At 44.6% G+C, this 16,818-nt stretch overlaps 1 long non-coding RNA gene across 1 annotated transcript in view; it reads left to right on the top strand.

The window, feature by feature from the left end:
- The window catches only part of LOC149343251 (uncharacterized), a 159,642-nt gene that overhangs the window by 49,009 nt on the left and 93,815 nt on the right, over positions 1–16,818 (top strand). The gene's annotated exons all lie outside the window — the stretch shown is intronic.

The raw sequence follows: 16,818 nt of genomic DNA, 5'->3' as shown, positions 1-16,818 counted from the left end.
CGGGGAGGCACCCTCGAGCCAACATAGTTCAATCTCTCTTTTTCCCACTTTACAGTCCCCTTCCATTTGTTGCCTCTCTGGCTGCTCTGATTTTCCAGATTTTTCTGTGTATTTTTTCCCCGCAGCGATGGCTGCATAAGAAGTTTTATTCTGGTGCCGCAGGCGTGGTCGGCGTTGTGTGCTGATGTTTTATGTTGTAATCGAGAGCTCGTAGGTCTACCTGTCGGCCATAGCGAAAAAATCAGGAAGGTTAGGGCCACAGGCTCCAGGAAGGTGGGGGGGGGGGGGGGGGGGTTGTGTTGCTCTTTTGACTGCTTGTTGAACAAAAAAAGGTAGAGAAATGAATGGTTATGTCAGTCGCGATTTCATGGTAGCATAAGAGGGTTCTCGCAGAGCTGCCACCCTCACCGTTCGATCACGTTCCACGGTGTACTATCGGTAATACCTGACATTCTGTCCACCGCTTTGGACGAGGGTAGCGCTTTTGAACACTCTCATACTCGAATGTGACGGCATCCATCCGGATGTCGATGCTGGCGCAGTCATTCGCCCTGAGGGCCTGTGATTTAGAGATAACAATGTTCATGTGAATGACTCTGCGGTGGAGGTTAGCAAAAAGCGATTGGAAGGTTACTGGCTCAAATGCAGAGATGTGACATCAGGTTTGAAGTGTAGGATTAAAAATGCATTTAAAGAAACCCGAGAATTATACAACCGATTTATAACACCGTTAAAGAAATATCAAGATAAAAAAGAACCGAGCATGATGGCCATGGCCTCCACCCTGTTTCAAAGCGGACGCTTCTGTCTTCCATTCATTCCAAGGTTAAGTTACACGCAGCAGAAATGCCGCCGTAAGCAGAAGCGTGGACACCCACTGCCATAGCTCGGTTCGTAGAGCACCGCACGCGACAGAAGCGTATCGTGGATTTATATCAAACTGGAGACATATGGTTGCTTCTATTTTTTTTTCGGTCACTTATATCTATCAGGCAAAACATTATCGCAATACTTTTTTTCCATTGATCAGCATCCCAATTAAAAATAATAATAAACAATTTTGCTAATCTTTCCTTGGTTTTGGTGACTGTTAACTTCCCTCATATGTATCTCACAAAAAGCCTCTCATTTCCCCACCCTCGTCTATTCAGACAGAATAGCACCTTTTGAAAACCCACTGCGCTGGGTTTTGTGCGGGATACTTTTGTGTTGACTGAATGCTGCCAAATGTTTTGTTCACTAACGTTCGAGAGCTATGCAGAATTCGCTATTCAAGCAAGTCGCTGTGTGATTGGACACGATATTTTTGGTGCCTCCTTTCTATGTGGGTACAGTGAGCGCTGTTTCAGCAACTTTTCAGTAATTTTTGACTTACCTGTGTGAAATAATTAGTCCAGAAACTTGAATTTGGTAAAAATTTACTTGTCCGATCGTTGTCGATTCAAAGATATCAAAAACACAAAATTATAAGCTTTGTTCGGCACTGTACTGTTTTGTTCTGGAGTATATAGTGGTCAATCTTCATTAAAATGTCTTACCCAGTGCCCGCGTCCATCGTACAGGGCACCCGTTCAAAGGACAAACTAATATTTCAGAAATCTGGAGTCGTTGAGCTAGTTGTTAACAGGTGTCGAATGTGGAAATTAGTTACGCTGAACAATTGTAAAACTTGCTCAAGTCGCCTAAACTAACTTAAAACTCACCTTACAGAGTCGCCTAAGCCCCCGGGCATATTTTGTAGCTAGCGAAACTCTGTACCGTTGTAAAACGCGCATAAATCTCGTATATTGTTTTAGGATTCGCCTTAGAAGCGACCAAGTCCTCAGTCATATTTTACGGCTCGCAGAATTGCAGACCGCCACATAAAGGCAGTGAAGCGTGTAGCGTTCTCTTTGCATTCTTTGTTTAGTGACCTACAATTTTCACAAGGATAGCTCCCCTTACACTACAGCCTAAAGCTACGATTTAAAACAACTTTTCCTTCAATTATTTCTGTTTTCTTCATTTAAAAGTGGTCACATGTTTTCGTTTTTTATTAATACAAAAAAACTCCCACTAGGTAGAACCGCACAAAGACAGTTCGTCGAGTTTGGTTTTAACGTTTGTAGATTTCACTTCGCGGTGGCTTATTGCTGACTAAGTTAAGCAGACGAAGTTTTGTATTATTTTGCTTTTTACAGTAGATCCGCTATTTGGGCCTCCCTAACGTAACCAGAGACTGGTCCATTTTCATTCTTTTTTTTTCTTTTTTTCAGTCACTCGTCAGTGCGTGTCGACTATATTTTTTTCTCTTATTCATTGAATAAAGGCTGTTCCAATCAGTGACATGACAAATGGAACTGCGCAGAGTACGTGACTTCCAAGCTGTGTAATAATGGAAGTGCTTAATGAGTGCCCGCTTGTTATTACTGGATTGATTTGTTCGCACAAACACGGCACTCCCGGTGCTATCTGATTCTCCTTGCTGTGGCTTAGTCCTTGCCTTTTAATGTAAATACGATGAGTACTAGATGCCAAGAGTGAAATCGTATTTTTGATCAAAGAGAACACTTGCTCCGAAACTTTCTTGAAAGGCGAGCGATAGCGTCCTTTTGTGTAAAATTTTCACAATTTGAGAAGATTTGTTGCCTAAGTGCTTTATATTTTACTTTAAAAATCGCCAAGGAAAACAGAATGTCTGCCAGTGATTGGCGGCATGATGAAAAGGTGCCTGGAGCACCTCACCAGACATTTCTGATACCAGCCACCTGTTGAGGACGCGTGCAGTGGGTGCTTGTATGCACGTACTCTTCCTCAAGTAGAGGGGCCTACGGCTGAACTATCTCTCGGATTACGATGCATTGCCACCAGGTGGTCGTTGTACAAGCTAGCTCAGGGCTTTTCTGTAACAGTGGAAAAAGCTCCTAGCTGAAACTCTTTGTCGTAGATCGTCATACTTCTTTTTAAACTTACGCCTAATTTGACAGATCTGTCAGATAAAACAAACTGTAAAGCGCGAACCAAGTTTGCTACCTCCACCGGATGCCTTGTGGTTGTGGCGGAGGCAGAAAGTGAAGCAGACGAGTAGTATTCATTCCAATTGCTGCTAACTGGGCGAAATTGCGCTCGCACACACGAATAAGAGAGACTCGATTTCAGCCCTACTGATGCCAATGCTTGCCAGTGACCAAAAGGATCTCCCAGGCTTTCAACCGCACTTTATACCAGCATGACACGTATCTTTCTGGGTAACAAGCACATGTCGTCCCTAGCAGACCGGTGCATCGCATATCTACACGTACGCGCAGCGATAACTCCTAAAGAAGCTAGTCGAAAAACGGGAATATGAGAGTAAATAACTCGACCAGTCAAGCTTGCCTGTGAAATGTTAACACCGCGCAAGCACAAGAAAAAAGAAGCTTATCTGATTAAAGAGAGCAAAAATAATCTTATACAATAATGTCAAGCGAAATTGGGACAGTTCGTGCTTGCAGGTGTTGTGACTCACGCACTGTGTGCTGGCTGTCTAATCGTTACGCAGCACGGCATGCATAAAGTGGAGGTGCTATAATAGTGGTTTTAAACTGAGAAATGAAGGACATTGCATTTTAAGTTGATTTGTCAGCAGTGTGTTGTGATACAGTGCACACTGCATTAGAAAAGTACCGCCAAAAATACGGCCACATCCTTGCTTCTTGTCTAGTAGAAAATCGAGAAAAATTTGCCTCTTGGTCGATAGAGAAAGGGGAGGTGATGCATGAGTTTTTTTTTTGTGAATAGGACTGTCTTTAAAGGGTTTATAAGGGCCAGAAGTTATCATCAGTGGTTTATATATATATAAAAAAAGAAGTGAAGAAACATATCATAACCAGTAAGTTACGACACAGCACCGGGTTTGTTCAGAAGTCGGAAGGAGAGGGCTGATTACATTTTTTTTTGGAGGGAGCAGGGAGGGGGGGTGCATGCAAGTTTGCTAGTTGGTGGTCACCTGAAGTTTTCAGTAGAATTATACTTGAGTAAAACACGTTTTTGGGCAAGTTGGTAACATTTTTGATTCATATTGCAGCGAAGAAGCACGAACACAAGTAGAAGGAACACGCAAAAAACACGGACGAACGCTGCACTCACAACTGATTTACTGCGAAAAGATTTCGAGCTTAAAATGGCTCACGCATCTGCGCACTACAGAAAGAAAACCATAACAAACACGTGCCAAGAAATAACATCTTATCATAATGCCGCAAAAAGGTTGTATTCCGAAGCGTACAAAAAAACGGATGCATCACTAATGCAGCAATCTGCTTTTTCCTTTATGCGAAAGGCCTCCAGGAGTTCACGCGCCGTTTTATACTTGCTTCTGCCTAGAATTCGAACACTATCGAAACGTGGCGAACATGTCACGCATGACTGGCAGTGCCTAACCAAGTGCACATTCTCTTTGTTCTTTAAATTCCTTTGGTGCTCCCCTAGCCGGTCGTTAATACATCGCCCCGTTTGACCGATGTACACTTTTCCACATGAAAGTGGCAGCTCGTACACCACCTCAGAAGCGCATTGCACATAGGGCGTAATGTGCTTTTTACCACACCCGCTTCTCCTTGTTTCGCTTCCGGAAATACGAGGGCACAACTTTGACAGCTTCACCGGAGCCGAAAAAACGAGCGGCACCCCATACCTGTTCGCAACCTTTTTCATGTTATGCGACACCTTGTGTAGGTAGGGGGAAACTTCCGGTCGCAGGTTCATGTTCCTCTCTTTCTTCTTGGAGTTCGCTGTGCGTGCCTTCACTTTTTTCAGGCAAGCTTCTGCTACAGAAGTCACAAAGTAGAACAAAGTAAATATTGGAGAATTTGGGGAGTTTTATATGGCTACGCGTTTCGAACAAAACCAATATTCAAGCAATATTTTTTTTTCTGGCTGCGCATTACATTTAAATCAGAAAACTTGCACGAGCGGCGCTCAGGAGTCGGCAGTATACAGGATAGTATAAAGCTTGTCGAGCACAGGTGCTCTATGATGAATTTTACGTAATGTGTTTCGGAGCTTTCCCTGTGAATGTTGTCCCGTGGTGTTTAACAGGCTGTATATTTCTTTTTCGTGGATTGGGTTGACACACCTGATGTTTGAAGGAAAAACCTGCAATTCTTTGAATCACTACAAAAAAAAAAAAGAAAGAAAAAGGGATGGTCGATTTGTGTGGTTAGGCCATATACGAATTAGGTGCGCTGGCAATTCGTTTTTTTCCTCGGTTCCGCGACGCGAGTTCAAGCGGTACAGAGTCATCTAATAGAATCCAACGTTCTGCGGCCCTGGACACAACCTTCCTCACAAAGGAAAGCGGTGAAAGCGCTTCTGAGATTCTAAGGGACTCGGTCTCTAAGTTTTCAGTGCGCTCTCTCTATCCCCGTGACATAGTGGTCGCTGGACACTTAGAAAACTTATTTCATTGCCGCTTTTTTTCCTTTTTTTCCCTTTGTTCCCCTCCCAAGTGTAGCGTAGCCAACTAGGCATCGCGTGGTTAACCTCCCTGCCTTTCCGTCCATTTCTCTCTCTCTCTCTCTCCTCGGTTCCGGAGTTCAGATTCAGTGTCTAAGGATGGCAGTTGTTCGGATAACGATTATGAGTTCATGTTCATTTTAAACATTATATCCTTTAGATTCACAGATCCCTAGGAGCGTTCGTACCTCTACTGGCGCAGTGGTGCAGCTGTCAAGCCATGCGCCACTGCCCTTTATAGCAGGTGCTACCATCGGTGGGACTTGGGTTGCTTTGGTTGGGTTGCGACTCAGGTTGCTCTTACCGAGCAGCCTCTCGCAATTAACTGAGCTGCCGCCTGGCATGGTGGGCAGGTTCCTATATAAAAATGCCCACCGAGTGGTGGGCATTTTTATATAGGAACCCCCCCCCCCCGACAGAAGAGGATAAGAATGTTGTCCATCTCTTCTTCAGTTCTGCACCAAAGTAGTTTTGTGGAAGTATTCCTTCTGGCATTGCGCAACCTACTGAAAACCGAAATACATACGGGGAAAACTATTTCAATTCTGTTTTGCCAATGCGTTAACATTCGAAGGTGTCGATGCCTTGGCCGGAACTGACTAGTCGGGCTTATGAGACTCAGGTTGCTGTTGCCTAGCAGTGCTCTTCCTAAGCTATTCCCATACATCCCCTGCAACGGTTGGCAGATGCAGGTTTCACACAAACGAACATGATCTATTAACGTCACTTCCGGTCTCGTGGCGTCACGTTCCTTCAGCCAATGGGATTTCTACGCTTTGGTTAATGCCCGCCAGCCATTCAGAATTTTCTCTGGAAAACGCTGGATGGTCGCCGCTGCCTTCATGTTCGGGTGAGACGAAGCAGCCCAATAAAACGCTAAACCAAAAGCAGTCTTTGTGGTCGAGTTATTCATTCAATAGCGAAGCGCAAGGTGTCTTGACAATCTCGCACCCTTATATTATGTCCTTCTTCTCGTTCCACCTACGCATTTGGCGCACTACTTTTCCGGCAAAAAGACCGAGATCAGAACTGGGGATCATTAAACATGTGTCTTTTCCCAATCCCCGTTACACCAATCAATACTGCCGCCGTAGTGGCTTTGTGCTCCTGCAGCGGCAGCGTCAATGTCATGGTTCGCAAAATTCCTTTCAGCGCATACTTCCTGGACTATCACGCATCTCAGCACAAAATACGCCATGCAGCCATGTCACTTCTTGCGTAATGCGCTATTAATGCCGTCTACGCCGGAGGCTCCCACGGCAGCAACGGCCGCTGGCTGCTAGGAAAATCTCGGCTTGCGCAAGTCAAATGAGAGGCATAAAGTCCCCGGCGTCCCGTGGAATGGCCTACTGGGAAACTCTTCCATATAGTGCGCGAACCAAGGGAGGTTGTTAACTATAGCTATATCTTTTCTCTCACTTGCTCTCTTGCAATCTGGGAGGCGAGGAAGCGTGAGGGGAAGAGTTTGATATGAGAAGCATCGGCCACCGCGGTGGTCTATTACTTCCTTTATATAAAAAAAAAAAAACGTCTACGAAGCTCTCGCTTGGCCGTCTTTCTGCTTAATGCCAAGCTAGAGTCTAAAAACACGTTCCAGAAAGAAGCAGCTTCATATACTCAGCTCCAGCACTCAGCGGTCGAAAATTGTTTTACCTTGGCGTTTTCTTCCTTGCTTGATTTATATTGAAAAAGATTGCCCGCATAATGTTTAAAGCGCGTAAGCTTTACTGCAAGCAATAGAAAATAAAATTTCTGCCTGCTGTGCTTCTCTGTCTTTCTCAGAACACAGTAACTCTGTCGGCTTCCTAATACACCTAAATCTACAAAGCAAACCGACATAGGCTTTTAAAACGGTCAAGTAAACTAGTACCGGGCTTTCATATTTCTGTCGACTTTTCTGGAAGGCGCTTGCATGGTAAATTTCGTTGGCACACCGCATAACTCCACCGCTCCTACGTTCTCAAAGAACCTCTTTTGTTGCACCTCTTTTGGTGGCAACAAAACTTGCGTAATTTTTAATAGCGACAGGATAAATGCGCCTTATGGGAAGCTGAGAGCGTGAATAGTAGGTTTGAATATGGGTTTCGGGATGCTAGTACAGAAAACGCCGACATACTATTGTAGTTCAGTTACTTTGGCTTTCAACTGGTGACCGAAGCCATATGGCGGCATGTTTGAATCCCGGGGGTGACGATGCAATTTCATGTGGATTTGATTTTGAAAAATTCCCCTTTGTTGCACGATGTCAGTGAACGTTAAAGAACATTACGCGGTCGAAATAAATACAGAGCTGCCCTACAACATTACGCTTGATTACTCACGTGCCGCCTCAGGACTTATAATCCCAAGCAGGCAAGAAAATGTAAGACTATTAGGGGTCAGTTCATTTACCTACACCGTTCAAGGAAAGCATGAACGAATATTGAAAATTGTTGGAAGTTGGCATACGGGCTCTTTGTGGAAGTTAAACAGATTTACTATTGCATAACTCATTTGTATGGAACCCTTTGCTTTCAGACGATATTTGAAAGAAAGAGAGGGAAAAATCTTGAGTCATGGTCACAAAGCTTCTCTGTGTTTACAAGCTGTGGGGCATGAAAAGACAAAGCGCTGTGTGTGTTCATCTCTTTCCGCGTTATTGTCTTTTTATCGGCATAGGTTGTTAATTTCAACCATCAATCTCAAGTTTCGTATGTTAGGTTGTCTGTGTGACCTTGGAAATTCTCAAATTTTGTCTCGTTTTTAGGCCAGCTTTATTCTATCCCACTTCTCGAGTATTCTGATAGCGATCTATCCATCACCAGATATAAAAAGAAACTAGATTTCTTACGAATAATGTCCGAAATATTGCGTTTGCAAAGCGATTGCGCTCTAATATATTTAATAGGCTAGAAAAACTTGCACTGTAGTTACCAATTCGCAGATAAAAACGTTAGTACCAGTTTTTTTTTTTTTTTCACTCAGGAATCGAATACGCCGAAAGGCGCCATCATGCGTCCAAAGGGGACGTAACCAAAAATTACAGTTCTACGAGAGAGGCAGAAAACTTAGCGTGGATTTTTGACCAAAAGTCAGCTTCATCCACGCCCAGCCGTACGTCCCTTTGGTAAGTAAGAGCATCTTGGGGCATAACACCGTGGCATAAGACGCGAGCCAAAAAATAGTAGTAATAAAAAGTAAGAAGCCCTTATGTGACCACCGGAAGTGATCTTGAAATGCAGCCCACAACGTAGAGCAAGAAGAATTACTTCCTTCTTTTTTTTTTTTTTTTTGCCCGGCATAAGCCTCAGGCTTCGGGCCGTTTTTACGACGTGCTGCGTGAGGGACGCGTAAAGGACGCATTAGATCAAATTCCGGGACGCGCAGTCTCAGACGAGGACATCACACAAGTTTCATGTCTGGGGAAATGGTCGTAGGGAAGGATCACCCCAGCTTGATTGCGTTGCTCCGTCGTAAACGGAGCGTTGTTCCAGCAGTGCGGGCGATAAGGAATGAAGCTTCGGCCTCCAAACGTCATTTACGCGATCTTTAACGACAACAATACGCGCTTTTCGGCGCAGGTTTATTTCTTTTTATGAAAACGCGCCGACGAGAACCGGAAGAAGAGAGTTCCGAGTTAAGTTTGGCTGGAAGTAATGACCGGTACGTTCTGTTTTTATGTGCTTGCCGACATTGCGGTCGACTGTTTCGAACATATAAAAGCTGGGGACAGTCCCACGACGCCAGGTACGACGATATTGACAAGAAGCAATCTCGTGTAAGGCCCCAACTCGAGTGCTTGTTTCTGTCCTCACAGAAAGCCTCCGCTTTGTGCTTGTGTTTCTCATTTGGCGACCCGTGTCACGATGAAAGCACAGAAAAAAAAGGAAACCTATTTACATGCTCTGGCAACACTGTACTAGCTGGAATCAGAACCCCTCGTGGAATACTACCGGATTTAAAAAAACGATCCGTATCAGATATGCGAAAATATCATATTTTATCGCTCAGATATACATTTATGCCATATTGATCGCATAAGAGAAGCATTTCTTTCAGTGTATGGGAGAATTTTGATTAACCTGCTGGATCGATGGTAAGCTACAAGTGCTGCGTATACCAATACTTAATGCGTGATATACTAACGCCTTTGTGCAGAATGAACTGACCCTATAGATTTCCATCGACAAATTATAATTTGTGGTACATTAAGGCCTGCGTGTAAAATTGACGGACCCTTTGAACTTGACATCGACTAACTGTACTTGAGGATCAAAACAGTAATGGTTGGTTAGAAGGTGCAGCTATTTCGTGTTCCTTTTTTATTAAAGTTGTTGCCAAACAGATGAAGCTGAATGGTAAGAGCTGTAACGGAAGCGCTCTGGAACAGGTGTAGTTGCCTTTCTTGTAAAGGCGCCACGACTTGCGGATATCTTGAAAAGATATGTGCTATTATTTTACGAAGAAAATCATTTCGACAACAACCTGTGCCTGAAGCGAGAGTCGTGTCCTAAGAATCAGCCGTTGGGCTAGTTGGTTGTAAGACATATTAAAAAGATTCTGACGCCAAGACGCGTGAATCACCGACTTAGGGAACAAGAGACAAATATAAAAAATAATAAGGATGACAAATGCTGGACACTGCAGGGCTTACACCAACTGTGCACGGTTACGCGATGCGAAGACTCTGGGCAGAGAGAGACAACAAACAGCTCGCAAAAATTTGGAAGCCTCTAACATAAAAAAAAATGCGGGTTCAAACTTTATCACTGACACATCTGTTTATCTCTATGAGACTGAGAAGAAATTCCTCTCAGGCCTGCTATGATAAGCCCTCTTGGCTTAATTTCGCTGTTGCCTTGTACGTGTGCGGATGCGCAAAGCTTTTGGAAGGGCGTATATATGTCGATCGGTTTCACCTCATAAAACAGTTGTGAGTAAGCGCCCGTGTTGTCATCTTTCTAGTGAGTTGTACGTCTTGGCACTAGAATCCTTTTAATTTGTCGTGTCCTAAAACTCAAAACTCGGAGTCGCTTCGCTACCATTAAATATATCGGGCAGGGTTTTAAAACAGTTTAGCGCATCTAGGCCCTTTCGCATGCGCAAAAAACAGTCCATCTGTCACTCAAGAGCTGCCAATACATGCGCCATGAACAATTAGCCACCGCAGCGACCGGAAATTGAAAGCGAATTCTGAAGGTGAATTTCGATGGTGACGCGTAAACCAATTTCACTACTCATGGTTAGTTCTTAAATAGCAGTTCACCAGCAGGTTCTGCAGAGAGTTAAGGAATGTGTATTTGGCTCCGCTACTTGCAAATTACCCCCCAAGGCATTTTCATCCTCCATGTGTCTCCCCTGCCCTTCTCTCCAGGAAATAAAGGACTACAGAGACAGAATCGCAAAACGTCGAAACACTTCGGCAGGAACTTATAACCTGCCACCAGAGGGGGCGGCGATGCATGAAGTGGCAACAGTGGAAGCCCCCCGCTCTGGTCATTATGCTAAGGAGCCTTTTCCCTACTCCGGCGTGACGATCGGTCCTGCTATCGCGCTGACAACAGGCGTCCCGCATCCCTGCGTCGCGAGACCGAGCGAGCAGTCTTCGGAGTCCCCACCTCCCTCCCTACTCTCCCCTCCTTCTCTCCTCCTTGTCTCGGTCTACGCAAGCGGAGGTTACAGCTCTCCTGCGCAGGACATTCTTTACAGTTACGAGCGGTGGTCGGGCTATCGCTTCTTGAAGGATGGCTTTCCTTGCCTGGTTATCAGCATTGGAAACCGGAAGAGCTGTTTACGCTTCCCCCGCATGCATAGTGCCTGACCTCCTCTGTAATGTGCGACTCAGGAGCTGTCTATCGACTAAGCGAACGCAGACTAACTTGGGAACTGAAATGGAAAAAAAAAAGTGCGCTATAGTTCGGAAAGTTTCTTGAAGCCATCGGGGACGGAAAAAAAAATTTGAGCTAGCGCGCACAATAGCTACACCCGTGTGCCGGTTTCTTGAGCACCGCCGACGTGAGACGAATGCGCTGGTTTCCAACATGCAAGAAAGAAGAGAACAAATGGGAGAATTTAGAGCGTCAGTGCAGTCTTTAAATTTCGAGACTAACATTTTTTCTTTTTTTTTCTCACTTGTATACATGTTTGCAGTAATGTTCGCTATGCACAGGAGTGCAACGTAAGCCAGTCGGTATGGTCTGTCGACTTTGGCATGGGCCATGCGGTTAGCATGCAAAGTTTCTCAGCGACCAACACTTGGTCGCGTCACCCGCCTGGCATTGAAATCACCTGTTTAAACTGAGAACCGCAGGACGGACATTGCCATCGGCATGGGGATACAATTCTCTGGATCCCAGCTCGCATTTTAGCGAGCTCACATTTTTCTCAAGAAAAGCTGCGTGGCCACTTCAGAAGCGCTCAGCGTTCAGTCGGGCGTGAAGGGTGCACCTCAGAGCTTAGAGTTTTTGTTATCGCACTGTTAGGAGTGAGAAAAGAGAGATCTGAAAAGTGACGCAGAGAGACAGATATTCTGGGCAGCCATTTTTTTTTTTTTTGGGGGGGGGGGGGGTGGGGGGGGGAGGAGGAGGGAGGAAGAGAATGAGAATGGGCAAGATGAGAGAGGAGGTTGAGAGGTAAGGAGAAAGACTGTTGGGAAAATGGAAAGAAGGGAGGAGGGCTCTAAACCATACAGGCGCGTTGAAAGAAACTACTTTTCTTCGAGACCATTTCCTTCTCCTTTTTCTGGCCACAAATCTTCCTTCTTTTTCCCTGCCCCTTGCGGCCTTTGGTGAGGAGCCGACAAGCCTAGCGGCTATCGCGGTCATTGCAGCCAGGAATCGCTCTGGCGAGCAGCGACCGCTCCAGCTTATTTTCGGAATCCCCGCCATTGTGAGTGGAAGCCGCTCTGTTTCCCCGCCTTCTGTGCTCTTTTTGTTTTTATGTCCGACGTACCTTTTCGCATATTTCGCTCGCTTTTGGTCCTCGCGCGCCAAGCACACTCATAAGTCGCCTGAAGCGTTCCCAGCTTGCAGGTGCTACCTGGGTACGCCTTTCAAATATGCATGAGAGCCTCGCTCGGAAAGGGGTGAGTTTTTCTTTCTGTGTCGCCATTCCGGCGCGCAAAGTTTTGTTCTTGCTTTCGCTAGGCGACCAGAGCAGAGCGACGAGCGGTAACGACGTTTGCGATTTTCGCCGGCACGTGCGGTGTTGGAGACTGGTGCGCCGGTCCATATAGAATATTCCGCTGCCGGCGAAATTTTCCAAACGTAGCCGAGATCTTTTCGAGTACCGTTGCGTAAGCGTCGGAAATCGATGGAGATTTCGAGCAACTGTTCTGCAGTTGGGCGCGCGAGTGGCGATCTGACTCGGTTAATGGGATCCTCGAGAACCTATACCTCTGGTGAGGAAACTGTTTCGACCGTGAAGTGAGTTATAATCATAAATTTTAGAAACAGCTTACCCAGTGCAGAGGAGAATTGTTAATATAAGCTCTTTCTTATCAAACGCGGAACCGGAATGAATATATCGTGGTTCTTTTTAAGCTAGGTGCGTCTTTTGCCACTGAAAAGAACAGTTTCATTCCTTCTGCTCAATTTCGTTTCGGTCGGAAGTGGCTGTGGACTTCCATACTTAGGCAGGTTTATGTAATGCTTCATTCACGCTGACTTTGCAAAAACAAATGAACTGCTCAGGTTATTGCTGCTCATTTTCTGCTTCTTGCGTTAATTTTAGAAAAACCTTTTGCTCTGTTTTGAGAACGCGTTAATAAAGTGGCAGTTTTTTGTTTTTGCCTAGTTTTTGTTAGCCTTTGAATACACAAAGGCTAACATTAGCCTTTCCGAAATTAGCTTCGGGGTGCTTTTTTTTGTGGGCGATTTGAATCTTTCTCACGGTTATTTATTCTTGGATTTCATTGTACGGTCAAGCAAAACTAAAGCGGAATTCGGGAGCGTTTCTTTCAGCCATTTTCTGCGACCGATTCCACTTTTCACGTGCTGTCATGGCCTACCATTCAGTACCACGATATGGTGACGTGTTACTAAGGCTTGCCCTATGCTTAACTCTTAAATGAAACAGAAAATGAAACTCTGGCTCTGAACAAAGTTATAATGTTTTTATTCTAGGCTGAAGTTTGAACTTCACAATTTCACTTTTCGCCCCCAAGGACATTCAACCGGCATGTTATTCGCGTATTCATCTCAGTTAATAAAGTCGGTATTTTACCAGTCATCAATGTCAACTTGCGCTCATGGCATATATTAGTTAGTGGTAAAATACTAATGAGCCAATAAACGCAGAAGCACACACAAACCCGCACGAACTCACAACCACGCTTCCTCCAGTCGCCTGTCGCAACAGATGCTCATAAGGTGTCTAAAAACTGGAGTTTTTAATGTAAGTGAATTAATGAGTGCAATGCGAACCAGAAGAGGGCAAAAGCGGCTTAGAAGGCCGGCATAGGTGATACAGTCGACGGTCATTACAGCGAACCCGGATAAAACGGCCAGCGGGTATAACGGAACCGTGACTAATTTTGTTCTGTCACGACACATTTTAAAACCAACTTGTTTCGTTCCTAATGAACCTGTAAACAACAGACTATCGCTTACAGCGCACTAAGTTTATGGTAATCTTTGGCGCAGATCATCTTTCATAACAGACTCTTGTGCTGGGGTACAACTCATCAACAACCAATACTTTACAATGATGCCGCATTCCCTGTCGAGCATGGAGCCCCAATAGCCAACACCACCGGTGTTGTGAATTCCTTCACCAAAGCGTGTCTCCGGTTTCCATGGTAGGTAGACGGAGGGTTTCCTATCCCTCCCACTGTGGGCTCTGGCACTTACGCGTTAGCCGAGAGGGAGGCCTGCCTACCCAGACGTCGATTCCCCCCTTTTTTGTTGTGCCTGCAGAACGAACATGAGCGCAACATCCTTGTAAATGGACTGCTTCTGCAAACCCGCGCCAAAAAATTCGCGGTGATTTTGGGCCTCGGCAACATCGATTTAAGGCCCGACACGGTGTTCTACTTAAGCAAATATGCGAAAATGTGAACGTGTGAAGAAGATGCCATCTCGGAGTGAAAGACAAATGCCTGATCTCATCGAGAAATACAAAGAGAAAGATATTGAACAGGAACGAAAGCTAGCGGTTTTTCAAAGCTAAAAGTGCTAAAACATACACTTTCTCGTGCGACAAGTGTCAGAGTGGTAAGTGCTACAAGGAATGCTTAACTCTGCTCTTTTGCTGAAATATACATAGGCGGTTCCGAAAAACGAAATCTTTTGCTAGTGAGATTATATAAGCGACTACACTCCTTAAGCCACATGCAGAACAAGTCTGTTTATTGGCCCTTGCTGATCAATTTGGATACGAGTATAGTAAAAAAAAAAAAAAGAACAGGAAGAAGAAATGGGCTTCTTCAATACACAATTGCTCTAGCCACATGAGGACGCCGAAGTTCGAAGGTATTGAAGCGGTGTGTTTCCACCGAATGCTACGGCAGCTCTGCAGCCTAGTTGACCAAGGTATTGTGCAGCAGTTACGGCGACTACAAAACCAGGCACGCGGATCTCCTGTTGCTTGATATGACACATGAACAGGAAACAGACTTATGCTGCTTTTCCATTGGGCGTGTTGCCTGCCATGCGGGAACAACTTAAAAGTGACATCATTAGAAGCTGCTTCATTAATGCTTAATTTCTAAAGACGACAGATACCCCTGATGCTGCGAAAGATAAGGACGCAGGCTTTCATGATGTTTGGTCACTCGTGACAAAGTTTTTCGGAGCAGATGGCTTTTATGAAATTGTTTGAAGGAGCGAAGGGCTCAGCGAAGGGCTCATAGACCAGGACGTTGTAACCATCGTCAAAGGCCCATCGGTATCTGTGCGAGATGAAGATAGCACAGAGGATAAAGCTAGCAGTGCAGAGTTACTGCCTGGTTAAATTGAAGTCGCAGGGCGTCATTCGACACATCGTGACTGTCATGGGATACTTCCAACAGCCCCAAGAGAGCGGCTGTACTAAAGGTCGGTACCTAAGAAAAATGCAGCGGAAAGTTACTGTACGTTTGCTGAAAACGATAGTAGCTGATTCTCCTTATTGAGTTTTCCAATCTAATAAGTACACTTACATAAAATTTGTGTCAAAAGATCCGTTTTTTTTTAAATAGATCTTGCACAAACCCAATCATCATAGCGACACAGTCAAAGGGTTATTGAGCAGCAAGACTACTGTTCTGCTTATTGTCTTCAACCATGCAGCAGAAATAAATGCTTTGCAAGGTTGCTTCTGATTAATTTAATGATTAAAACAGTCCTTTTCAAATAAACAAATAAAGTTTCATGCAACTGCGTCACAAAACGGTATTTTAATTGTGTGCATTTCCTCTTCTTTTGCACAAAGGGTACTCCGCATACAACGGACTTGGTTTTCTGAGTCATTCGAGTCTGCTGTAACGAGCTCCGCCTGTACTAATTATACGCTTAAAAATGCCTTGCCTAAACAGTTTTTTTTTGTGTTGAGTTCTTTGGATGATCCCAGATAAGGATCCAAGCAGAACATGTAATCGGCCCAATACTGCAAATGGATGCTTTCACTCTGGGCCTTTGTTGGAGCGGTATTTGTCAATACGTTTCCAATGTTGGGTCGATTAATTGTGTTGCTTGGGAAGTTATATGATATGAGTAATATGTTTTTTAATGTTGCGAACTTGGCATTCGATACGACTCTCACAGAAAACGACTGCAGCGCAAAAAAAAAAAAAGACGACAGGCGAAGAAGTGACGAAGGCAAGTCTCGACGCTAGTCACTTCTTCGTCTGTCATCCTCTTTTTGGACTGCAATCGTTTGCTGTAAGACATATTGCCTTGGGACCCTAGGACGCTGAACAGAGACATCGTATAACATCGCTATTTTCATGGCAACAGGCTTGAGACTGTGCAGCTAGAGCCAGACTGAGTAGGTTCTTAATTATGCCTTCATAATTCAGTATTTGTGGATAGCTACTATTTAGTGAAAGATAGAGATTGAGCCTTTGAGCTCAGCAAATAAAAGTAGTTTGCTTATAAAAGGCAAAATTACTCTTGTGCTCTCTTTTACATTTTAAGTGCGCAACAAATCTCGTTGTTTCAACGTCACTGGAAAACCAGAAAGGACAATGAAAAATGACATGAGGTGGTATCTAGTCAAGCGACAAGTAAACTGCAAACAATAAGTGAAAATTCATGTTGAGGGATTATCAGTTTAGACGTATTTGAATGCTCTGGTCTTTACTTTGTGGGTGCCTTGGCAACAATGGCTTTTCCGTCGTCATCAGTGAATACAACAGCAAAAAATAAGCTTTGTTATAAAAACGTT

The sequence above is a fragment of the Amblyomma mixtum genome, chromosome 5 (genome assembly GCF_055824585.1).
Source record: "Amblyomma mixtum isolate Tamu chromosome 5, ASM5582458v1, whole genome shotgun sequence".
NCBI lineage: Eukaryota > Metazoa > Arthropoda > Arachnida > Ixodida > Ixodidae > Amblyomma > Amblyomma mixtum.
The sequence above is the reverse complement of the archived record's forward strand: the minus strand, read 5'-3'. Positions and strand labels throughout refer to the sequence as shown.